At 41.1% G+C, this 23,204-nt stretch overlaps 1 protein-coding gene across 1 annotated transcript in view; it reads right to left on the reverse strand.

The window, feature by feature from the left end:
- PLCH1 (phospholipase C eta 1) overlaps positions 1-13,398 on the reverse strand; it is a 235,018-nt gene extending 221,620 nt beyond the window's left edge. The window contains exon 1 of the mRNA XM_036851808.1: positions 13,224-13,398. The gene's annotated coding sequence lies outside the window, so the exon portion shown is untranslated. The remainder of the gene's footprint in view (positions 1-13,223) is intronic.
- Between the last annotated feature and the right edge of the window lie 9,806 nt (positions 13,399-23,204).

Below are 23,204 nucleotides of genomic sequence, written 5' to 3' on the forward strand. Positions count from 1 at the left end.
TGCTAGAAACAGAATTCAAGCCTGGGAATTCACATTCAAAGCCACAGAACCTTGCAATCTGACAGTCAAATCAGGACCTGATCTAACCCAAAAGCTTATTAGCTCAGTGCCTGCTAATTTGTAATAACGGCTGATACTTTTTAGCACTTCCTATGTGCCAGGTACTGTGGTAAATATTTTACGAAATATTATTTTTTTATCTTTACAGTTATCCTAAGGGCTAGGTATAATTATTATCCCCATTTTACAGATAGAGAAACTGAAGCACAGAGAGGGTAAGTAATTACCTAAGGCCCACAGCTATCAAGTGACGGCACTGGTACTTGAACTAAATAAAAATTAACTTCAGTGATTACACTCTTAAGAGCTATGTAATTTTACTCCCTAATAAATAATGAATATAAGACAGGGAAAGAGAAAAATACAATAAAAGAAAAAGAAAGGGAGCGAACGCACTACTAGGTATGGCAAACTCAGTAATGAGATCCAGACTTTTCAATGTGCAATCTTTTCCAATTCCCTATGTTCATGTAAGGGTTGAGATATTTTTCATCTTTCTAAAAATATATTCTTTCATTTCAAAAGTGGGCACGAAGTGCAGATTGGAAATTAAAACTACATTAAAAAAAAAAACACTCAAAGGAATGACTGGTAATTAGATTTCAACTCTCAGTGGCCATCAGTCTTGAAATCCAGCCCAATATTAACACCTTTGATCACATTTAAAGACTATTCCTGATGACACACTAACAGCAGATATTTTTTTTCACAATTCTAATTTTATTTACTTATGTGTAGGTCTAACATCCAAAAAATCCTTGATTTATACTAGTTGTCTCTAAACCAGTGATTTCCACACTTTTTGAATATTAGAAATGGACTTCAGAATAGCTCCACCCACAATTCCTTCATATATAAGGATGCCCAAAATTCAGTCTCAGAAATGGCAACCCCCAGAGAAGGGCAGATCCCCCCAGCTTTCCCAAGTTCATCTTACCCTCTCTCCTGTCCACTTCCCTACCCACCCGTGAGAGAAGGGAGCTTATCACAAGGAATGTGTTGGATTCCCAACTTTGCCTGCTTTCCCTAACCCTTCCACCCAGCAATATGAGCGTCTCCAACAGGAGATCTGCCTTGAACTGGGCAATTAAACCTCCAGTCAATACCTTCTCTCTTTCCCAACCACAGCAGGGTGAGTAGGGGAAGTGCCCCCCTTTTTGTGTTCAAAAATAGGAGCTCAGGACCCCTTAATGTGCAAAAAGCTATAATCAAATCAATTTATGAATCAAATAACCCACAAGTATGCTCTGGGCCCTACTATACGTACTGAGGGGATGGAGAGATGCCTAAACACTGTCCCAGTCATCAAGAAGCCAATGATCTAGATGGGAGAATAGTGCATAGATAGAAACAAAAGATTTATATAAAACTTGCACAGAAAAAGGCAGAATGTATGATTGCTGGCAAATGAAGCATACTGTAAAGGTTCAAAGAAAAGAAACCAAGGCTGTCAGGAAAGAGTTCCTGGACGGTGGGAGCATAGAGCTAGATCTCAAAGGATCAGTAGGTTTAAAAGAGGGAAGATGAGAAGGGAGGGGAATAGGAAGGGCAGTTTAGTAGGAAGGCACAGTGAATGCTCAAAATACTGCTCAGTTATCAAGGTAAAAATTACTAATTTACATTGTTAATATGATGTTTAAATACATTGTGATAGGGAATTCCCTGGCCATCCGGTGGTTAAGTCTCCCCCCCCCCGCCACCTTTCACTGCTGAGGGCACAGTTTCGATCCCTGGCCGGAGAACTAAGATCCCACAAGCTGTGTGGTACAGCCAAAAAAATTAAAAAATACATTGTGATATAACAAAGTATATACAAGGAAATTGGCAAAAATAACATTTCACCAAGAATGCCTAAGCATAACTTATTCAGAATATAAATCCTGCAATAGACCTCTCTTTAAAAGGATGGTAGTGATCAAAGACAATTTTGCAAAGATTTCAGCCTAAGACAATGGTGGTAAAATTAAGAATTAAAGTTTAGTTTCTCTAAAGCCAGCAGAGATGGTTTTTTTTTTGTTTTGTTTTTTTTTTTAAATTTTAAATGTATTTATTTATTTATTTTTGGCTGTGTTGGGTCTTCGTTTCTGTGAGGGCTTTCTCTACTTGCGGCAAGCGGGGGCCACTCTTCATCGCGGTGCGCGGGCCTCTCACTATCGTGGCCTCTCTTGTTGCGGAGCACAGGCTCCAGACGCGCAGGCTCAGTAGTTGTGGCTCACGGGCCTAGTCGTTCCGAGGCATATGGGATCTTCCCAGACCAGGGCTCGAACCCGTGTCCCCTGCGTTAGCAGGCAGATTCTCAACCACTGCACCACCAGGGAAGGCCCCCAGCAGAGATGTTAACTTTCTAACTGTTCAACAGAGAACTTATATCAATGCAAATATAAGAGTATCAGAAATTATGAAAAGGACAAGTAAAAGGTCCTCAAAGCAATACAGAAGAAGATGGGATATTCGACCTAATTTGCTCATATAAATTCTCAAGTTCAAAAAAACATCAAAAAAACTAGTAAAATATTTTAAATTGTGGAAACTCAGCTTTGTTTTTCATGTGCCGAATCCTTAATTTTTAAGAAGCTCTGGGGAAAAAAAATCCAAAGCTGATGGAGGTAGCCCAAGTTAAACGCATCTAACACATTTCGTGTTAACGTACTCTTTTCAAGCTTATAAGTTCTTGATTCTTTAAGTCTAGGTAATAAACAGCCTGTTTGAAGTTGCCATCTGAAGAAAGGTGTCATAGAAAGCATTAATGAGAAAAAATAGGGAAATAAAACCCGAACAGTATTACAAATTCCTCAAATGAAATTTATAGTATGGATTTGGTGTTTTCTTCTTAAACTAGAACAAAATAGATTATAGACACAGCAACTAACTCCTGGTTATTTGTCACTGGCCTATATGTTTTCTATTATATTCTCTTGCATAGTGTCCTTCCCTTGAATAGCTAATATGTTCCCACTAAAATCATGGGAACCAGACTGAAACACTATTCTAGTGGCCAGGTCGTGGTTCATGGCCACCCTCAGAATCCTCCATTATTCCAAAAGAATCTCGTCCACATTCAAAGAAGAGCAGGGTTCTCCTGAGTGTCCAAACAAAGAGAATCAGAACCCACCGAAGTCTGAACGCTCAACATTTCTCCTTTCCTTCAGTAATGCTAGGACACAAGAACCTATGCAGCCACAAGAGACAATAAGGAATTCAACTTAGCTATGATCCCAGGGAGTGGGAACCAAGCAGTGCTACAGCCAAGCCCAGTGTTGACACCATCCTGCCAGGACTGGAGATAACTTTTGGATTCCAAAGACACCAACTCTCCCAGACCTGGGGAGATGAGTGAAATATTTGAGACTTGGAAGGAAGTGTGAAAAGCAACTAAATGCTTATCATATAAGAAAAGGAAGTGTGCTGACTCTGATCCTCCATCAGGCAGTGATCTGAAACCTATTCATCTGTTTCTTCAAAATTGATTTTTTAATCTATAATAGAAAGAATGAAGTGACACCGTCTACTCTGAGGCTCTGCTCAAAATGGAAATGTGTAAAGTCACCCGTGAGTGAATATGAGAAAAGCAAGTTTTATCTATATCAAGATGCTAATTTTTTACCTATCAGGTTAGCAAAAATCAATAAGTTTAATGACAAACTGTGTTGGTGAGGGTGTGGAGAAATCATCATGTAATACATTTCTGGTAAGGGTAAAAATTGTACAAATTCTACTGAAGTCAATTTGACGATATTTATCAAAATTACAAATGTACATACCTTTGACTTAGCAATCCCACTTCCAAAAATATATTCTATAGCCATACTTGAACATGCAAACAGTGTATATATAGAGTTATTTACTGTACCATTGTTTTCAAAAGATCAGAAGCAACCTAATTGTCCATTAATCTGATTAAATTTTAGTATATCCATACATTGGAAAATATGTAGCCCTTAAAAAAAAAGTCCAGAATAGCCAACATAATATTGAACAAAGTTGGGAGACTGAAACTATCCTACTCAAGACTTACTCTAAAGCTACAGTAATCAAGACAGTGCGGTATTGAAGAAAGAGTAGATAAATAGGTCAATGGAACAGAATACATAGCCCAGAAATAGACCCACATAAATGGAATCACTGATCTTTTACAAACAAGCAAAGGCAATACTACGGAACAAAGACAGTTCTTTTCAAAAAAAATGGTGCTGGAACAACTGGACATCCACATGCAAAGAAATGAATCTAAACATAGACCTTATACCCTTCACAAAAATTAACTCAAAATGAATCACAAACCTAAATTTAAAACACAAAACTATAAAACTCCTAGAAGATAACAGGAAAAAAATCTAGATGACCTTGGGCATGGTGGTGACTTTTTAGATACTACACCAAAGGGATGAGCCATGAAACAAAGAATTGATAAGCTGAACTTCATTAAAACTTAAACCTTCTGCTCTGTGAAAAACAATGTCAAGAGAATGAAAAGACGAGCCACAGACTGGGAGAGGATATTTGCAAAAGACACATCTGATAAAAGACTATTATTCAAAGTACACACAGAATTCTTAAAACACAAAAAAACCACCTGATTTAAAAATGGGCCAGAAACCCTAACAGACACCTCACCAAAGACATAGAGATGGCAAAGAAGCATATGAAAAGATGCTCTACATGATACGTCATCAGGAAATGCAAATTAAAACAATGAGATACCATTATACACCTATCAGAATGGCCAAAATCCAGAACACTCACACCACAGAATGTCGGTGAGGATGTAGAGCAACAGGAGCGCTCCTTCCTTGCTGGTGGGGATGTAAAACGGCACAGCCACTTTGCAAGACAGTTCGGCAGTTTCTTACAAAACTAAACATATTCTTACCAAACGATCCGGCAGTTGTGCTCCTTGGTATTTACACAAAGGAGTTGACAACATATGTCCACACAAAAACCTGCACATGAACGTTTATAGCAACTTGATTCGTAATTGCCAAAACTTGGAAGTAATCGAGATATCCTGCAGTAGGTGAAGGCAGAACACAGGATGTTTAGGGCAGTGAAAACACAGTGTATGATATCACAATGATGGATACAGGTCATTACATATTTGTCCAAAGCCATAGAACACACAACACCACGAGTTAACTGTAATGTAAACCATGTAATCTAGGTGACTATCATGTGTCAATGTGGGTCATCAATTGTAACAAATGCACCATTCTGCTGGGGGTTGTTGGTAATGGGGTGTCTATGCATGGGTGGGGTAGGGAGCACATGGGAAAGTCTGCACCTTCCCTTCAATTTTGCTGTGTACCTACAACTGCTTTTTTCAAATAAAGTAAAAAGAAAAAAGAATTAAGAAGCTCTATGTGCTGATATGAAATGATATATAAAATATATTGTTACAAGAAAAAATGCAGAATCATATGGATGGTACATTACCATTTGATTCTTAAAAGGAAGAAAGCATCCATATGTATTTGCTTGTATATATATATCTTTGAAAAAATACATAAGAAACTAATAACACTATTGGTCTATTAAAGAACTGGACGGCTGAAGGACAGAGGTGAGAGAATTTTCACTAAATGCCCTTTTAGCTTTAAAAAAAAAAATTTTACACATGAGAATGTATGATCTATTCAGTTATGCTTTTCTAGCAAAAGTTACAGAGTAATAAGAATAATTCTGTGAGGAAAGAATGTTTTATTTACTTCACCAAATTTGAGATGAGAAATTTTCAAGAAAGTGCTGAGAGCTGACCCTGACTTGAGTTTTTGCTTTTGATTGAAACTGGACACTAAATAATAGATTTCACATTTCTCTTTTGACAAGTGAAAAAGAAGTTGGTACACAGTTTGTGTTCACTCTCTTCCAAGACTGTATTTTAATGATTTACCCAGTAAACAGAAAACTACTTCCAATTCACAACCTATTTCAAACAAGAAAAGCTGTGGTTCACAATAAAACATTTGTACACAAGCTTTTTTTTTTTTTCTTGTTCAATTTGAGAAGAAAAGATTCCTCTGACATTCACATTCAGACACTGCTCAGCAAAATAAAATCATCACATTATAGGGATTCCTCTATGGGGAAAAAAAATGGGGCAGGGTGTGGGGGGCTTTCTGGGCTTCACTCCATAAACACACTGCCAGCATAAGACAGGTTTAGTGACTCAGGAGTGGGACAGGTCTGATTCCCATTGGCCCACTGAGTCTGGGGGTAGCCAATACCTGATGCTCTATGAGAGGGAAGAAAACCATGAAAATTCAAAACAAACCTCCCCAAGCCCTGTTATTGAAACCCAGTGTTAAAAAACATTGAAAAATGACTAAATACAAAAAAAAAAAAAAAAAATTACCAAACGTGAAATTTGAGACTTAAAAAGATAGTAAAAAAGAGAATTTCTTTTCTTTGAAATCACTTCCCAGTTTCCTACTTCTACCACTTAGGACCCAGGAGGTGGTTACTTATTTCTTCATTATTGAAACCCAAGTATTGTTTTTCTTACTTTAATTTTACTTATTAAGTTTCAAATTCTAAAGGCATAAAAAGGTATATAATGAAGAGTTTACCTCTGGTATCTGTCTCGCAACTAACATTATTAGTTTCTAGTGTGTCCTTCAAGAAATATTCTATATGCATGGAAGAAAATCCTCCCTTCTTTTCTCAACCCTCCCTTTCTGTTTTACACAAATGGTTGTATGGAACCAACAGTCTTTACATTGAAATAAAAATCAAAGGATCTTTTGGGCTTCCCTGGTGGCGCAGTGGTTGAGAATCTGCCTGCCAATGCAGGGGACACGGGTTCAAGCCCTGGTCTGGGAAGATCCCACATGCCGCGGAACAACTGGGCCCGTGAGCCACAACTACTGAGCCTGTGCGTCTGGAGCCTGTGCTCCACAACAAGAGAGGCCCGCGCACCACGATGAAGAGTAGCCCCCGCTCACTGCAACTAGAGAAAGCCCTTGCGCAGAAACGAAGACCCAACACAGCCATAAATAAATAAATAAATAAACAAATTTATTAAAAAAAAAAAAATCAAAGGATCTTTTCATAATCCTAACTCCTTTTTTTTTTTTTTTACATAAATGTTATCACACTGTGTGGCTTTTTTTTTTTTAAATACAGTACCAGTTTGTTTGTTTTTTTTTTAATTAATTAATTATTTATTTATTTATTTTGGCTGTGTTGGTACTTCGTTTCTATGCGAGGGCTTTCTCTAGTTGTGGCAAGCGGGGGCCACTCTTCATCGCCGTGCGCAGGCCTCTCACTATCGCGGCCTCTCTTGTTGCGGAGCACAGGCTCCAGACGCACAGGCTCAGTAGTTGTGGCCCACAGGCCCAGCTGCTCTGCGGCATGTGGGATCTTCCCAGACCAGGGCTCGAACCCGTGTCCCCTGCATTGGCAGGCAGACTCTCAACCACTGCGCCACGAGGGAAGCCCCCTAACTCCTTTTTTTTATAAAGAAATCTTTTTTTAAAAAAATTTCTTTTCAATCCCATATCACTCAAAGTTAAGAAAGAGTTGCTTGGCAAAAAGAAATAGGAGGTCTAGAGAACTAAATAACATACAATTACACAGCAAATCAACTCACTTAACTTCTGGTCCAGGATTCTGACACCTGAAAAAAAACATACAGGTCTTCAAAGTTCCCACCAGAGGTTCCGCTAGCACTCCACAGGGACCTGTTCCAAGATCCAGCGGCTCCTTCAGTTAAATTGAAGAGGGAGAGAAGAGGGAAGTAGGAAGCTGAATTCAAATGTTTGGTTCTGGTGGACTAGCAACAAGGAAGTGAGGGCAGATCTAAGAGAAACCATGATTGCCTTAGATCAGTTAATCAGTAACTCACATGCGATAGCACCAAACTAGATCTTTCCGCCTTCCAGTGGCAATTTAAAGCTAAGGCATGGGCACCTGAATGGTTGGACAGGTTCTCAAGTCCCTTGCTAAATTCAGAAGACCGAGCCACAGAGAAAAGAGGCTGATAGTAGGATAAGACACAGAAAAACTCATGAATAAGGAAACTCAGAGCGCTCCAGGGTCCTATGCGTTGCCTCAAGCGAGGCTGGCATCCAATCTTCTGAAACCGTCCACCTTTTCTTTTCCCCTGGAGTCAGAGACATAGGGAGAAAAGAAGGCCCAGGATAGAGGTGTGCTTTTAAGGTGTGGTGTACTAATAAGGTCAGTAGACCAGGTGTCTGCTGGCAATGTCAAGGTTCAAGTCCCATTTCAGCTCTGTGAGTGTGGACATTCCTGAGCCTCAGCTTATTCATGGGTAAACCCACTCAAAAATACTGCAAATCTGAAACCAGCTTAGTACAGTCTCAACACAACAACCAGAGTGGTTTTAGAAGCACCAAAACTCCAGATTCTAGCCTAAGTTTAGAAATTTTCAGCAACTGTGCAAGTTGATTCAGGTCTCCAATTTGAAAAGCATTACAGAAAGACACCAACTGATTCTATCCAGCAGTAAAGTTTATGCAAGATAAAAATCAACATCTAAGTCTTGGGATGCCAGAAAATACACATTAAAATCATAAGGGGTCCTCTTAGACCCAGCACAATTTGACAACACAATCTCAAAGTGATAAGTGGGCCACTTTGATGTGAAAAAGCATCTGCAGAAGAGAATCTAAACACCACTCACTTCTAAACAAATAGCCAACACAGTTTATAAACAAAGTCTTGAATGTTTTTCTGGAACCAGGCCTGAATTTATAACCTCCTAAACTCCATAGAGGGAATGCAGCTTCTCCACTCACCAAAAAGCTGATCAGAAAAACCTCTAAATGTCTATTTTGATTGGCATGGTGAGTTTGAAATGAAAACTCAGTATTTTTCATAAATTAAGCCTTGCTTTTCTGAGTGGCAATATGATGTAGTAGAGCACGTAGGCAGACAGACCTGGGTTCAAATTCCAAGACTATTCCATACTCACTTAGGTCTTGGGCAAGAAACTAATCTCCAGGTCTCACTAGTAATAAAGATCCTGCATCTTTTTATGTATTTTAAAGTGACCTAAAATAAATGCCCAGGCACATGGTTGGAATAAATCATGGCAGAATTCCTCAGGCCAAAATACATGCTGAAAAATCTCTCTTTGGCGTTTATGCACGTGAACCATATACATTCTCATGACATACACGTGGTTATAACCAAATATCAGAAGGTGCCCACTGTCAATTCCACGCAGTGAAATTAGATTAAGTCATAAAACATTGCTGGTGTTTGACCATTTTATAACTACAACTACAGCAAGTTCACATGGTTACAAATACCCAAAGTCTAGAGCAAGGATTTCCTATCTGTCCTCCCTAGATTTCCTAGAAACAGCAGGATCATTAGAAATCAGAACATTTTCACCCCGGTTCTTTCATTTATTAGCTGTATGACTTTAAGAAAATCCTTTAGCAACCCTGGGCCCTGGTGTCCTGATTCATATAATAAAAATAGTAGACGTATTTTTCTGCTCTGTAATTTCATGATGATCAGGAGGCACAAGCATTTAGTTTAGTGCATCTAAAATGCAGACTTGATGAGAATTTTTTTTAACTTTGCTATAAAAGTTTTCTTAGTTGTCCCTCTGTGTTCATCCTGTCCTCTTTTACTTTGAAGCACGGAAGACAGAGACCCTGAGGATAATAACACAAAGCTGTGTAAACTTCTTCATGGGCTTCTTAAAATGCACTTCTAATTCGGCACACCCTACCACAGCAGTCCTGGATTTCTCCTTAAACAAAAATGGTCACGGGTGTCAAAGAGATGTGAGTGAGTGTCCACTGAACTGTGTCTAAATGATTTTCCTTGTGAGCAAAGCCGGCCTGGAATAAGCCCCTACTAGTGAGGAAAGAGAACATGCTTCCCAGGCCGAGGAGGCATTGTTCAAAGTAATGAGTTCTGCACCACTTGGGCCACAATTCACAGCTGAGTCTGATTTTCCAAGACAGAGAGCAATAACCAAATGGGGATGATCTTCAGCAAGCTTCTCTGAGCTGATAATAGTAGACTCATGAGGTGGTGCAGGAAAGGAGGCTACAATCTCCCTAACCTTCTATGTCCTAGGAGTGACAATAGGAAATGTTGGTCAACCTTGGTCAATATTATGCCAGAGATTTGTCACTGCTGTAATGGATTTCAATAGAGTCTGAACTCATGAAAAATGCCTAGAAATTATTCCAGTTCAAAAGTTAAAATGTTCAAATGCCTTACTGTATTCCTTTTATCCGTCTACCATAATTTTGTATCCTTCTTTTTTTTTTTTTTTTTTTTTCTGCTCAGAGAAATGATAGTCATGATCCTTCAAGCATGCAGACCAACACTATTCTTAGAAGGGAGCTGTAGGAGGTTTATTATGTCGTGAAACACGGAGCCAGAACAAAGGACTACTGAATCACTCACCTTATCTTCATCTAAGAAACCTGAGAATTACAGGATTCCTCTGTTGCTCCCAAACTCAGAGCTGCACTTGCCAAGAAGGAAGGTTTTAGGGCCAAGACTACATTACAAAAAAGTAAAAAGATAGGTGCACACAATGCTTCTTACCATATATATAAGATTCTTATCTAAAATGCTCAAAAACAATCTTCAGGGTTTTTTAAATCAGAATTTAAGCATTTGTTTCTGAATCTAGACATCTGATTACTTGGCACTTAATTAAGTGCTCCCCTTAAGAATACCAGATAGTATCTGTACCCTGAAAACCTGAAACAGGATTAGAATTATTGCAGAAGTCACAAGTCTTAGTTCATTGAGGACAGATATCTAGGTTTATTTGTCTATATCATATATAACTAGCTTTCAATAAATATCTGTTGACTAAATGAATAAATTAAGTAGAAAGCATGTAACAGTTTTCCTAGTATATTACATCAAAGCACCCTAACATAAAGCACCTTTATCATATTCTATTTCTATAATTCTATCCTTATATTTAGAAGACTGATTCTAAAAATAAGTTTAACTGATGTTGATGATGTGGGAAAATGTTATCAAACAGAAGCAATGACTGTAACAGTTTTTATGAAGAATCTGGTGCAGCGATAAATCCTGGCTCTGCCCATCAACCTTCCCTCCCTTTGTCTCATCCCATCGCTGCCACCCCCCAGCCTTCTCCCAAGCACTCCCAATCTCATTATCCCATGATCTGCTAAACTGCAGTTTATACCTCCTGGAACCAGCAGAAACACATGTCACTGAGAATCAGGGAACTGGAGGCAGTTACGAGCCACCAAATAGGGTCACAAAGTATCTGAACCTGGAAATTAAGAGGTTTTCTATTTTTTTAATTATGAAAAAAAAGAAAAATTTAATTGGACATTTTTAAACATTTGAGCTAGATGGATTGCATAATGTCTCGGCATTTATAATGACTGCGATGGGAGAGAGAACTTTAACAGCACGTTTTTTGCTAATCATCTGAAAAATCATATTACCGTTGACTTCATTTGCTGATGGTGGAAGGATATTGTCTGAAAACTTCTACCACTAATAAATATTTGCTATTCTTGAAGGCAGATTATTTAAAAATAGGATACTGCAAGAAAGTACTCATGTGTTACTTCATCTAAGGTATTTTTATGCCACACTTTATCCCAGGAAGAGTAACTTCATTTTAAAACTTTTATTAGCAGTTAATTCTAACCAATGTTTAGTTAACAGCAACTAGGTATACCAATCATGCTGCCAAATATTGATGCAACCTAAGAAACAGTGAGCCACAGGAAGCTACAGCTCATTCTACATGCCCCTTAAGATGTGTACCCTTGCCAAATGCTAACCTGTGTGTAAACAAATGAAACTTTTAAAGGGGGATGGAGCTGTCAAGACTTACAATTTTAAGAAAAGGAAAACGACTCTCAATCTCTTAACAGAAAGCTTGAGGAATCTGACTGGTTCCTATCAAGGCTTCTTGAACATTCCCTGAAGATTAAACCCAGAAGTGACCAAAACACCGGAGCAACTGGAAAAGCAATCACTTCTTCTGGGAAAGCCCTTGTTTCTTTTCTTTGGCATTTTACTTTGGTCCATTTTGGAACGCATCTCGTTCTCATAAACAAGCCAAAAGGAAGACACAGGTGCTGCCAGTTTGTACGCGCCCGGCTCTCCACCTGCGGAAAGGCGGCGCAGGTCTGTCCCCTTAATGCTCAAGGGCAAACACCTGACCAATTTTTTTTTTTTTTTAACTGCTTAACCAGTAAGTAAAAATATTTTATTGGTTTCCACTTTCATGGGCTAGAAAAGAGGGGGAAAAAATCTCAAATACTGCCCTAATATGCAATTCCTCACCTCTTCCGTCTAAGATCAAAGTGGTATTGCCGTGGGAGGTGGGAGGAGTCCTCTTTTAAATTTTAACTGGTTATTGTTTGAATGCTGAATTCCTAACGTCAAAATGAGATCACAAACTTATTCCGAGTTACAAACAACAAAGGATAAGTCTGAGGGAGCGCGAAAGAGGGCGCCGCAGACACCCTGCAGGGAACAGGGCTTGGGGGCACGCGGGGTGGCGTCTCGGACTCGCGGTGCGGTCGCCATGGGAACCGCGCGCAGGCGCAGAGCGCGCCGCTGTGTGGCCGGGACTTGCCTCTACCGCTCAGCGCCGCGCCGCTCCGGTGCCCCCGGTTTATTCCAGGAAGGGGCAATGGAGTAAATCCTCCTCGCGCTGAGAGCACCAGGTCTTCTGCGAAAACGCCGTAAGTGGGGTCACCGGGCGCAGGAAGAACTGTGAGACCCCAAGTGTAATGGACACCGCACTCCCCTTGCTGGGAAAAGCGGACCTGCTCTCTTTGCGGCGTCCGGCGGTCAGAGACCGGGCCCGGGGGTCCCGCGTGGGGGTGAAGCATCCTGCAACGAGCGATGCTTTACCCTCCACGGGGCGTAAACCCCACTCACCACCACAAGAGACCCGAGAATGAAATTCTGGTGCGGGCTCACACACCCATTCTGCCGAATTACGGAACCCCAAGACCAGCCGAGGTCCAGTTCTCCGCACAGGGGATTGGGGGATCCCCACTCACACCACCACTCACACTGTCCTAAAGAGCGTGTCCCGGCCGGAACTGCAACGAGAGGAACTCGAGCCACCTGCTCACTTGCACACGGGGACTGCTGTAACAGTCCTCTTTTTCTTTCTCGTCCCCCCCCCCACCCGCCTCATTCCCCCCCAAAGCACTGACCTGCTCAACTTCTGAGTGTTCGGGAGATGAAGGACTCCTCGGAGTCGCCGGCAGAGCAGCAACCTCCAAAGTGCTGGCGTGATGAGTTATTGGCCCCTGTGACTCCAACTTCAAAACCTTGTCGAGGAGCAGAAGAGCCCCCAAGAAGGGCCCTTCTCCACACCGGCCTGCAGAACCCCCGAGACGGGCTGGGCAGAGTGGGGCGCCGCAGCCACAACCTGCTTTCTCATTCAAATGCTCACGCTCACGCCGGCGCCCCCTCCCTCCCAGCCCCGCAGCTCCCGCGGAAATCAGGAACTGGAGCTCGGGAGAGCGGACTGGAGCTCCCGCCGCCACCACTGGGCCCAGCCGGCTGGGTGGAGGGGGCCGAGCGCCGGACCCGGACCCCTGGGCCTACACCTCCTTGCGGGGCTCGCCGGCAGGCAAGGGCCAGAAGCACTGGGAATGAAGTCTTTTTCTTCTTCTTCTTCTTCTTCCTCAAGTTTCAAAGGTTCCCAAACCCAGGGAAACCCCCTTGATACTCAGTTTGGGGCTGTGCTCCGGAGAGCGGTGGTGGGAAAGTACAGGAGTTTGGCGAAATGAAGTTGGCGAGGAAGGGCGCAGGGACTGTGTGCAGGTTGTACCAAAGTAAAAAGTGTCAGAACTACATCTTAAATTCCAAACTGCCCGTTTTCTCTCCCCTCGCATTTTGTACCATTCTAAGAAAAAGAGCATCTATTATGCTGCTATAACCAACGAGATCTGTTGTGAGTCAAGTCCAGCTAAGACTGAGGAAGAGAGAGGGTAGTTAACACTGCTTTTATTCCGCCCCGCCCCATCTCTTCTTCCAGATGCTTCTCCTAAGCGCTAACAGGCCAATTATTCAATCAGATCAATTTGATGGCAGGTGGACTCAAGCGGTGAATGAGAGCACGGCCCTGGCGGAGGAAAGCTTGCACACAGTAGGCACTCAAATGGTGCTGAAACGATGAAGTCTAGTGAGCGTCCTGACGTGATGAGTGACCAGGTCGCTGCGCCTGTTGGAACGCTGACCACCGCTGGCCCGGGCAGCAGCCGTGTGATCCGGCTTCGGGATTCCAGGATTTGCATTTATCAGCCTTCATTCAACCTGCCCTATTGTTAGTTCAAAGCCTGGCTGGGAGGGACTGGGAGACGCTGCTCCTCACTCACCTTCAGTTTAAAATTCTCCACCAATAAGAAGGTCCTAGAAAAGCTGGCAGCTTGGGGTTGGCAGGGATTTTCTGGGCTTAGTGGCAACATAAACTAAAGTCATTTTCTTTTTCAAGCGTGAATTTGCTCAGGAAGTTACAACTGAGTGCCGGAGCTCGGAGAGCTTGGCTGCCCGTCAGCTTTGACGGACAGTTAGTGTGAGGGGTGGTAGCACCGTGACCTCTCAGCGCAGGATCTAAGGTTTCACCTTTTCATCCCACTTAGCCGATACCATAGAAACAACCCATTTGTATTATTCAATTCAACAGAGGCAATTACAATGTCACAGCAAAGCACCATGGGCAAGAAGAAACTTTATCCCGAAAGCAATCCTGGACTTTCAGAAAAAAGGAAAAAGCCACCAGAATAGTCACTTGGATTTCTTCCTGCCAGGGTACCAGGAAGAAATCAGTCTGGGAAAAGATGTATAAGGTCCTTTGGCTCCATAGAAAGAAACCTTCCCAAATTTTCTTGCCCAGCTGCAAATCCCCAGTTTATAAGAAATTAAACAGATATCCCTTCTACCCCTAGATTGCTTTTTGGAGATTTGTTTGACTGGTAATCTCCATGGTGAGTAGGAAGTCCCCCCACCCCCCACCAAAAAAAAAAAAAAAAAAGAGAGAGAGAGGGAGAAAGATACCAAGACACCCCCTCACACAGCCACGGAAGTTATCCACCCCCCAACCTCCTGTGTTTGTCTTTCTCATATCAAAAACTGCAGATGCAAATGGTGAAATAAACTCATACAAAGTTCATAACAAGAGCACTTGTTTGCTGTGCATTCTTTATTTTGATAGTTTTAATCGATTTCCATAATTTTGAGAACTTTAAATTTTTTTTTGATTATGCAATATTTCGAAACTACCAAAAACAAGGCAAACATGCATATCATACTCTCCCTCCCCCACCCCTTCTTTTTTAAATAAAGTGTTACAAATACAGGTAAAACCCCATCTCCTGGCCCTTCTCCCTCCCTTTCTCCTCAAAGGCAACCATTCTGAAGTTGGTGTGAATCATACTTCATCATGGTCTTAATGTATATATCCATAAATCTTTTAATGTAGCTTTTCCCTCTGAGTCTTTTTTTCACCATTAATCAGAGAAAAACTACTAACTAAAACCAAGAAAATGTTGTTGTTTCAGCTAAGTTTTTAGAAGCAGGACAGAACCATTTTTCCCTGCTTGTGACAATCAGAGAGAACAATAACAAAGGGATTAGACAGTGGGTAGGACAGTGGGTAGTAAACAGCATCTCTAGGTTACACAAACCCTTCCATGGTTACCGAACAGTCAATAGGAAAACAAAACAAATAATACCCCCTTCTGCATTCACTGGTTACAAGGGAATTGGAGAAAATGGGACCTAGGTTAACACATCTTTAGGCAGGTAAAACAAAAGTCCTATATGGTAATAAAGTAGTTTTTTGACTGGTCTCTTGGTCACGTAAGCTATAATCTTTTAGTAAGGATTTCCAAGTGTAAGGAACTCCTGCTGCTAGCTCAATTCAAGGTTGAAATCAGCCCTGCTGAAAAATCTGGGGTTGAATTCTCTCAGCTTCCCCATACACAGGGACCTCCATCCATGCAGTGAGTTACAGAAAGCCCTTTATAGCACTCCTTTGACTTAACCTCCTCCCAGCAGTAAAAGGGCTATGAAAGCACCAATTTTTCTTAAATGCCATTGACTGGTGAAAGACATCCTTCCCAACCCCCCTCTCCTCTTGCTTCCAGAGCGATGACTCTCATTAATTATACTGGCACAGCACTGCCTGGCCTCCCTTCTAAATAGCTGCCAGATTCCTACATATCACCTCTGCCTTGATACAGAATGTGCACTGACACCAAGATCACAGAAAATCCTGTAAAAGGTGCCTGATACACGGTAGATGATTGATGTGCCTCGTGGTGGGCCCGCTGTGCTGCATATCGTAAGGAGTTCTTAGAAAACGGCACTAGAAATCTGTGTTGGAAATAGCTTTTTCTAGCTGTACAAAAATCATGCTTTCAGTTGCCAAAATAGCTATATTTGAGACACTCAAATTTAGCCAGCAGTAATATGCGTGAAACAAGAGAGTGAAGGAGATGAATGTTATCCCTGTTTTAATCAATGCACCAAGAAGTCAAGAGAATGACCAAAGAGCGTAACAACTGTCAAGGAGGAGTTACTGCTCTTTCAACACATATGTCTTAAGCACTTGCCATGTACCAGGCACTGCTTAAGTCTTAGCTGGAATATAGATAGTACTCCTGAAATACAGAGCAGTAGCTGTCCTTATGGCTTATTTAGATAAAAATCCCAAATCAAACTAGCTTGAGGGAAAAAGGCAACGTGCTGACTCCTACCTTAAGACAGGAGAAAGGATAAGGGCTTCAGTAATGACTGGATCCAGGCATTCAGAGTCACCATCACACTCATTCTCACTTTTGCTCCTACTCTTTTTCTCTCTCTGCTTTTTTTCAGTATTTTGATCGTATTCACTCCTACTACACACGAGCGTCCTCTACAGGCTGGTGGGGATGGAGCATGACCAGGGACAGCTCCAGACTTCTATCGTCTCAGCTAATGATCCCAGGGGAAGAGAGGCCTTCTTGCTTTTACCATCTGTAAATAAGATTGAAAGAGGGGCTTCCCTGGTGGCACAATGGTTAAGAATCCGCCTGCCAACGCAGGAGACACGGGTTTGAGCCCTGGTCCGGGAAGATCCCACATGACGCCAAGCCAACTAAGCCCGTGCACCACAACTACTGAGCCCGTGCGCCACAACTACTGAGCCCATGCGCCACAACTACTGAGCCCGTGTGCCACAACTACTGAAGCCCGCCCACCTACAGCCTGTGCTCCCAACAAAAGAATCCACCGCAATGAGAGGCCCGAGCACTGCAACAAAGAGTAGCCCCCGCTCACCACAACTAGAGAAAAGCCCGCACGCCACATCAAAGACCCAATGCAGCCAAAAATAAATAGATAAATAAATAAATTTATTAAAAAAAGAAAAGATTGAAAGGGATTCTAATTGACCTGGTTCAAGTCACATGTCCATCCTTAGGTCAATTAATGTGGTCAGCAACAAATAGAGTATATATGTGGCCAGTTCCTGATTATATACCCACCCCTATAGGCAGGAAGGTGGGATACTATGAGTAGCAGCCCCACCAGAACTTGGTGGAGTCAGGGAGGATTTGCTCACCATAGTAAGGGGGTTGCTCTTCCCAAATGAGGATAGGAAGGGAATCTGGCAGATGAAAAAAGCAGGTGTTCCCTACAGTGCCCTCTCCTGAATGTGCCACTAAAGAAAGACAGGAACACCTTTTGTACAGATTCATATGTGTATGACAGAAAAATGAGAAGAGAAACTTCCTGAGTCCATCAGGAAGGATGGGGGGTAGGGAAGTAGACCAGTGTAAGTGCCACCAATCTTTCCCTCCCCCGCTGGAGAGTCATGTGTCCACATATGTGGCCAACCGTCATGCTGAGATGGAGATGGAGAGAAAGGAACATAAGCAGAATGGATGATCTTGGGAAGAGTTGCTTGGGTTTATGTTTTTTACTTTTTATCATGGAAATCTTCATACATACACAAAACTAGAATAGTATAATGAAGGTCTATGTATTACCCAGTTTCAACAATTATAAATACTTTGCCAATCTTTTATCTATTCAGGATTATGGGAAATCCACTGGAATACTTAAATTCATAATGGAAGAAATGCATGCCTCCAAAATAACTAAACTAAATAAGACCAGTACATGTGAAGCTTCTTAGCAAAGTGTCTGGTACAAAATGAGCTCTCAAAAATGTCAGTTATCTTTATTGCTATTATTGGCAACCTGTTTCAAGCTTTAAAATGCTAACAAAGTCTACACATTGAAATGTACTTGGCCTACAAAAGAAAAAAAATTTTAAGGCTAAACTCTTTACCGATAGACAATAAATAACATTTTTAAATGATCCATTTTTAAATAGGCTATTCATATTCTTTTTTCTAAAAAGCCTTTATAATTGTTTCCCCTTTTATATGGAAATGTCAAAAATATTACAAGCAAATGCAATTTTCACCTTACAAATAAGGAGAAAATATAGGTTAAATTGTTTGTCAAGATCAGGAATGAGTTTGGACTAGATATCCAAATTCTAAATTCTAGGTTCCCTACTTTAATACCTTGGGAAAGAAATTCATCCTGTGAATGCTGGATGAAGGTAAAATAGCAGCGTTGTGGCTGCCTAAGTTCTTCAGTTCAACTAAGATTTTCTTATATACCAGTTATACATCTCAAGAGAGTTTCAGTTCCCAGCATAGAATGAATACTTTAAAAGGCAGAAAGTATGCTAATTAAAGTGAACTTTTCCCATTTTCTATTTTTTCCCAACTTATTTCGTTGTTTTTTTCTCTTGGGGGTTGGGGGAGGGAATGAAGTATTTTACAGGAAACAATAGTGTCAGAGCCCCTTTTCCTTCCTCCTGAAAGCTTCACAACTCAGCTCTGTGTGTTTTGTTTCTAAAAAGACCTCCCACAGAGCCAATATCTACAACTTTCAAGATGGCCAGAGCCTGAGGGTCAGGACAGGCATATAACTGAAGTACTTCCTACAGCATAGGAAATAATATTAAAACTTTGAGATTACATGTTTCCATTACAGAATATACTGGGTTTCTCCCTCCTGTACCACACCATTGGAAATTCCTGCAGAATCCCATAATATAATCAAAAGAAAAATGAATCTTCTTAATCTAATTGCAGACCAGTCATCTAATGCAGCAATCATTTTTATAGACATTGAACAAAAGTTTAGGCAAATGAGCAAATTGTATTGCAGAGAGAAAATGTAGAAAGAAACTGGTAAGACAATACAAATTCTAAAACTTTGAAAGCTGGGGGCTGGACGAGGCAATTTACACCATGAGGAAAATTCTATTTGGAACTCTAATGAGGCATGCACTCTCTATTACTAACACTTGTTTATTTAAACCAGACAACAAGTGGTTAGGTTTTCCCATACAAACACAGTGAAAGGGAAAACTGCATTTTAAAAACCATATGTTAGTTTTTGTTTTATTTGCATATTTAAACTAAATATATACTTAGGGGGCTTGATTTGTCCAAAATAAATATCATGTTCAAATTTGACAAGCTTAAAAAATGTCCTTTCAGACTATTTAAGGCAAATTAATCTTCTTGGTGTAGGATCATGAGAGGTATAGGGGAAAATTAGACTGGGAAAATAGGTTTTGGTCAAAATGAGAAGGCAATGCTGTAATGGTCCACTTCATTCCTTATTTGATTCCTTTATTTAACAAATATTTATAGAGTTCCCCAGTGAGTAAGAAACTGAGCTAAATGCTGTGGAGGGAGCAGAAATGATCCAAAATTTATAAGGTATCGTTTGAGTAACAGGACCCACTATACCTTGGATGTGAAAGAAGACAGGCAGATCTGCACATAATGTGTCAAGGGCTAAAATAGATATGTGTAGTGTTGTTGAAGAACAGAAGAGGGCGCTAATTACTCATTTCATTGATGGTTAAAGTCTCTACAAGATGTGTTTTGATAACCGAAACAAACACCCCAGGGAACTCAATTTTTGTAAAACCTCATTTCTGTCTGAATTAGCTGTGGTCCTAACTTTAGTTATATAAATCTGTTGATTTGGCTTCTTCAAGAGTGTGTGGAGAATGAGCGCTTCTGTCCTTTCAGTAACCCAAATATTTTTGCATTCCAAGCCAGTACACACATTCAAATATATTTGTAACAAAAAAATGTAACAAACCAACACTTATCTTTGCTATGTGCAATGCACTCATATATTATCTTCTGTTCTTTTATCTTTTTTTTTTTAATGTCCCTCATTGCCTGCTTTTTTTTTTTTTTTTTTTTTTTTTTTTATTTATGACTGTGTTGAGTCTTCGTTTCTGTGCAAGGGCTTTCTCTAGTTGTGGCGAGTGGGGACCACTTTTCATCGCGGTGCGTGGGCCTCTCACCATCGCGGCCTCTCTTGTTGCGGAGCACAGGCTCCAGACGCGCAGGCTCAGTAATTGTGGCTCACGGGCCCAGTTGCTCCATGGCATGTGGGATCTTCCCAGACCAGGGCTCAAACCCGTGTCCCCTGCATTGGCAGGCAGATTCTCAACCACTGCGCCACCAGGGAAGCCCCTATCTTTTTTAATTGCTAGTGGCAACCCAATAAATTGATTCCCCATCTCACTAATTATAGTTCATGGCCTACAGCTGAAAAACACAGTTCCAATATGTCCTTTAAAAGTGAAAAGGAGGCAAAGCAGTAGTGTTCAGTACACTGATAGATATCAAAGCCATACAGAATTAAATCTCTGGGAGAAAAAAAAAAAAGGCATGTGATTGCTCAACCCTTTGGCCATGAACCCACATCAACAGAAAGGGGCTTCTAAAGTTGTCCAGCCCTCAAAGGGTGGATTCTCCCTAATGCCTACTTGTGAAGAGGCTATGGAAGATAAGGGCAATCTTCCGGATAGCAGAACTGGGCACCCAGAATGACTGAGAAATTCACACACTGCCAGGACTGGGAGTTACCACTGTCCAGCAGGGTGAGACATATGCTATGAACTACTGACATTCTATTTTCCCTCCACGTTGTAGATTGGATGCACTGACATTTGGCCTTAGGCTTCCAGATCATGAGGAACTACCCTGGGACCTAAGCAAAAGGAATTCATACCACTCAGAGATTCCAAACTACGGTATGGACTTACTTCCTAAATGAACTCACCTTCTTTCCTGAGGAATACTGAACCCTAGAATCATCAGTATCTTAATCAAACTCTTTTCATCATAGTTTGCAAAACTTCAAAATATCTAGCTAATTAATGGCATTATTGATACACTGTTTTCCAACTTTGATACCATTTTTTTCCGTTCTAATATTTGTTTGATATTTTGACATAATTTGAATAGAAGTTAAATGAGTGAGCTCAACAACCATCTTGAAATAGAAATACGGTTCTTTTTTTTTTTTTTTAATAAATTTATTTACTTATTTATTTTTGACTACATTGGGTCTTCATTGCTGCGCACGGGCTTTCTCTAGTTGCGGCGAGCGGGGGCCACTCCTCGTTGCGGTGTGAGGGCTTCTCATTGCAGTGGCCTCTCTTGTTGCGGAGCACGGGCTCTAGGTGCGTGGGCTTCAGTAGTTGTGGCTCGTGGGCTTCAGCAGTTGTGGCTCACGGGCTCCAGAGCGCAGGCTCAGCAGTCGTGGTGCTTGGGCTCAGTTGCTCCCCAGCATGTGGGATCCTCCCGGACCAGGGCTCGAACCTGTGTCCCCTGCACTGGCAGGCGGATTCCTAACCATTGCGCCACCAGGGAAGCCCTACGGTTCATTTTTAAGCTTTTTTTTACTATTTTACTTTTAAATTTCTGTTAACATTTTAATTTCTAATCCTGGGTTTCTTTATTTTCTTCACTCTTTTCATAAATTTGCATTACTTTCTTCTTGCGATTTGCCTTCAATGAAATAGCTACCTTGGTAATGGCATTAGAAAAGTTCCAAACCACTGGTGGGGTTTGGGACATGCTACCCCAAAATATGGCACTTTAGTATATTGAATATTTTAAGCTGAAGGAGTTTGAGAAAACAGCAGAAGGAGGAAGTTCACTCTGACCTCCTTCCCTCACCCTTCTCCCCTGAAACAGGCCATAAAATCCTCACATGAGAAGTGCTGGAGGAAAGGAGCAGCCTTATCTCCAAAGACAAAGGGATACTGAGAGGAATCCTAACAAACAGGACTTGCTAAATTTTCCCCAGTTTACAATTACCTCAGACTCCTTTCCCTATCATATTCCTCCATGACTGTGTACTCCTCATCAAGCCTACCATGAAGTACTCAGGTCTAACTATTTCTTTGGGTCTTTATTTCCTTATGAAGGCTCTTGTGTCATATAAAACTTGTATTAAATAAATATGTGTGCTTTTCTCCTGTTAATCTTTGTCAGTTTAATTTTCAAACCCAGCCAGGGACCCTCAGAAGGTCAAGGAAAACTTTTCCCTCCTCACACCACAAAAAAGAGCCAGAAAATCATCTCCACCCCAGCTATCCCAGCAGCAGTTGCTTCTCCTTAGTATGTCTGCCATCTCTTTTAATGGTGACTTAAGCAATAATGACTCTGCTGGTGCCTTGAACTTCTGAAATGCTGCTGTTTCTTGGCTTCTTGAAATATGCTGTCTCTTTATGAAAAGTCACTGTCTTCAAACCAATGCCATATGCAACCATTGAATTTAGGACAGACGGTCAACAATATGCCCCTTGACAGCACATGGAATTACATTTCTCCAGGGAGAGACTCATATCTCAAAGATGTAAACTTCACCTTGGTGAGGAATCAAATGATGCTGGAGACCCTTCTACACTGTTAGAGGGAATGTAAATTGGTACAGCCACTATGGAGAACAGTATGGAGGTTCCTAAAAAACTGAAAATAGAACTACCATATGATACTGCAATCCCACTCCATGGCATATATCCAGACAAAACTATTACAATTCGAAAAGATACATGCACCCCAATGTTCATTGCAGCACTATTTACAAAAGCCAAGACATGGTAACAACCTAAATGTCCATCGACAGATGAATGAATAAAGAAGATGTGGTACATATATATACAATGGACTACTACTCAGCCATAAAAAAGAACGAAATAATGCCACTTGCAGCAACATGGGTGGACCTAGAGATTATCACACTAAGTGAAATAAGTCAGACAGAGAAAGACAAATATCATATGGTATCACTTATATGTAGAA

This window comes from Balaenoptera musculus, chromosome 4 (genome assembly GCF_009873245.2).
Source record: "Balaenoptera musculus isolate JJ_BM4_2016_0621 chromosome 4, mBalMus1.pri.v3, whole genome shotgun sequence".
Taxonomy (NCBI): domain Eukaryota; kingdom Metazoa; phylum Chordata; class Mammalia; order Artiodactyla; family Balaenopteridae; genus Balaenoptera; species Balaenoptera musculus.